At 41.9% G+C, this 3804-nt stretch overlaps 1 long non-coding RNA gene across 1 annotated transcript; it reads left to right on the top strand.

Moving 5' to 3' along the window:
* The first annotated feature begins 1572 nt into the window (after positions 1–1572).
* Positions 1573–3804, top strand: LOC109706418. Its single transcript, XR_002215191.1, has 2 exons — positions 1573–1793; positions 3677–3804. It is a non-coding gene; the product is annotated as an uncharacterized LOC109706418 (long non-coding RNA).

Below are 3804 nucleotides of genomic sequence, written 5' to 3'. Positions count from 1 at the left end.
GAATTGGTGTTGGTCGTGGCTTATAATATCAAAGGATGAAGTGCTCTTATAAGACATTGAGCTAATGGAAGCCACGTGAGAATTGGAGTTGATGCTCTTTTGAGGGTTGAGGTGCAAGATGTGCCGGAGTGGGCTATCCTGCGATGGATCAAGGATTCGGTTGGGCTTGGAGTACTCGCGATTGGTCGATGCACCAACGATATTGCTTCTAAGCAATGCTGGTGATCGAATCGGAGTGGATTTCCCGGTTTGGTGCGAAGCGCAAGGAAAAACTCTTGGTGTGCTGGTAATGCACTTTTGGAGTTACGCTTAGCAAATGTGAGTGAATCAGGTCTCACATCCTCCGAGGTGGGCCTTTGGACAGTTCCAATGAGCATAAGGCCACTCTGAGGTGGAAAAGTGCATTGTACGCCTTGATACTCGATAAATTGAGCTGGGGTGCAAATTGGCGTTGGATTTATTTGAGTTTCGAGGACGAAACTCTTATTAAGGAGGGGAGAATGTAACATACCGAACTTCTAAAAGCATGAAGTCACGGTGTACAGTTAAATGGTTCCGGTGAGGTTGCGGTGGAATGTAACATACCGGATTTTAAATATGAAGTGAAAATAAATAAAAATAGTATGAGATACTATTTTATTGGGTTTAGAGAAGTGAAATATTGATTGGGAAAGACCTGTGCTGAAATCGGAGCGAAAACAGAAGATTGAGAATTTTCTGTGAGAAACGGGGCAGATAAATTAGCAGAAAATGCACAGTGTCAGAAAATTATGAAAATTGGCAGATATGTCAGAATTATTTTTATGAGGCCAGATTTAAAGTTTCATATTATTCTGACACCCGTAGAGAGAGAAATCGAATCCGAAAGCTATCTGAGAAAGGTTGCAGTTCGGTACAGTTTTCGGTGACCAAACGGGGTCGAAACTGAAATATTAAAATTTCTTTGAACTTATTAAGTAAAACCGAGCATGTCTGTCAAATTTGAGCAAAAACGGACATCCAGAAGGACGCCGGCGAAAAATAAACTGCCCGAAGTGAATAGTGTATAGTTGAGGGGCAAAATGGTAAAATGGGATTAAATCCCTTCTTCTCCTCCCTCAAGCTGCGTACACAACCCGCAAGCAGACACACACACACATCCACACACGCATGGATAGGAGAAGAGAACCCTCTCTTTCTCTCTCTAGATTTCTCCCAAAAAAAGAGAGAAATTGGTGGAGAAGTAAGCTTAAAGATGGATTTTCATCTTCATCATCAACTTCCTCTCCATTGGAGCTATTTTGAGAGGTGAGCTTCAAACCCTTTAATGGTAGAACTCTAAGGATTGATCCTTATGCTCTAAAAATGGTTATAATGGAATCCTAGCATGCTAAATAGAAGATAAATGCTAGAATTTAGGATCAATTTAGTGAATTCGTGTAATACTTGAAACCTAGGGTTCAAAATGCAATTTTTAAAAATATGAGGGTTTGATCTCATTTGACCCTCTGTAAACCTAATTGCTAGGTAAACGAACGCGTTGGCGAAGACGGTTCGGCGATTCGTCGAGCCGATGCGAAGTTATTAAAGAAACGGACGTTTAGGCTTCGTTTCCGCCTGGAGGGCCGAGGCGACGTCGTAAAATCCTGGAAACGGATTTGAAGCACCGTAACAGCAAAACGAAGACCCTTTTTACCCGGGGCTGCGAAGCGATGCGCGGTTGGTGAGTAATTTCGAGTTCGGGCCGAACCGGGCACCGGGTGCCGCGGGAGGCCGATTGCAAGTGTCGACAAGCAATCGGAACGCGAATCAAGGTGGGTTGTGCTTACCGAAGCGACTAGGTTGCCTTTATGTCTAAGAAAATATGATTTCTTATGATGCATATAGAAAGCATGTTATGGTAATGCTAGTAATTGCATGATTACATGATGAGCATTATGGCATAATGGATATATGCATATTAGCATGTGAGGAAAGTGTGAGATGAATACATGATGAGCATAATGTAGAAATGCATGTGAACATTATGAAATGCTGGATGAGATATTCATATAGAAATGAATGATAATGAATGCAAGTTGATAAATGCATGTTGATAAATGCTAAGTAAGTGCATATAAGCATGTCATGATGAAATGCTAGATGAATAGATGCATGTAACTAATGCTAAGAGAATGCATTTGGGCATAATGGATAGAGGCATGTCGATGAATGCAAGTAGATAATGCATGTTATAGAAATGCCAACTAAGCTGCATGATTACATGACGAGCATAATGTAGATAATGCATGTTATAGAAATGCTAACTAAGTGCATGATTACATGATGAGCATTGTGAGGATATGCTTGATTCAGATGAGTCAAACATAGGTTGAACAGAAATGACATGAACCTAGTGTTAGAGAACATAGGTCGGGTCTAAACGACAGTGAACCTAAAGTCATGAACATAGGTTGAACGTGAATGACAGGAAACCTAGTGTCGCGAACCTAGGAAAGATCGAGTAGCATCTAACCTAGTGTCAAAGAACATAGGTTGGACATCAAGTGGCATTAAACCTAGTGTCTTGAACATAGGTTGAATAAGTATAGTGTGAACCTAGTGTCATGTATGTTAGGACACTTATGGTATTTGAGCATATTTATATTCGTAGTCATGCATTATAGGGTGTTTGGCATTGTGCGAGTGAAAATGTGAATTACTATCAACAGTAAGAACTTGTGAATCTTAGAATGTGAACATAGAACCCTATGAATGCATGGACTATAACAATAGTGAACTTGGTGACATTCTAACTAGAGATTTGGTTAGCATCGAGCAATAAAATTGTGAAACTAGCATAAAGAGATAGTTAGAGTTCAATTGTGGCGTGGCCAGTTATTGAATCCTCTAAAGGAGGATTGGATCTTACTCACATAGTCTGTTTTTTAGCTTGGTGGAGGTCGCTCCCCCCCAGGCAGTGAGCTCCGGAGTTGTCACACGATGGGCTAACGTACTTGCCCTTGGACTAACGTACTTGTCCAGCAGACGGTCCCTAGGGTGGTTCGAGTCCCCCGTTATTAAGGGATTTTGGATTGTGAGTTATTGGGTTAACAAGTGTTAACCGGTAAGATTGGGTAAAAGCCAAAGTGATTGAGAAAAAGCATGCATTATGAGCTATAGATTGGGTATCCTTGTCGAGTGGATTTTGGGGCTGAGGTGTATGTGAGACGTCCATTACCTCGAGTCTGGATGTATGCGGTATTCCGCAGATGATTGACTCAAGACCGAGTCGGATGGATAGCTTTGTTAAGGTAATAGAAACCTTAAAGCTAGTGGCAAAGGCAAGAACTAAGGTAGTAGAGACCTTAGAAACAAGTTGAGCTTGGTAATGGAACTAAGGTAAGTAGAAACCTTAGGGGTAAAGGACTTGAGCTGAGATTAGCCAGTGGAATGTAGAGTCAATGGACCTACTAGTGAATAGTGGATTATATAGATGCATAGTGGCATAGAAATGCATGATATCCATATTGCATATCGTGAGGCAATGCAAGGTTTCATTAGTTGCATAATTTAGATATATATATCTATCTGTTTATTGAACTAACCTGCAGGTTGCCTCTCTTTGACCTATTGGTCGAGCTTTTCCCTTGGGTGGCCGTACCCACTGGGAACCATGGAGTTGGTTCTCACCCCACGTTGTTTTGGGGTGTTACAGGTTCGCACGTGAGCGGCGCGGCGGCGCGAGGCAAGGGCGTAGCTTCGTAGATAGCGCCCTACCCAGAGACCAGAGTTAGCAGTACCCCGTCGACAAAGCTTAGGGGTATGGGGTGTTATTAATGAAAA

This window comes from Ananas comosus, unplaced genomic scaffold, assembly GCF_001540865.1.
Source record: "Ananas comosus cultivar F153 unplaced genomic scaffold, ASM154086v1, whole genome shotgun sequence".
NCBI lineage: Eukaryota > Viridiplantae > Streptophyta > Magnoliopsida > Poales > Bromeliaceae > Ananas > Ananas comosus.
Note: the sequence above shows the minus strand (reverse complement) of the source record. Positions and strands in the feature narration are given on the sequence as shown.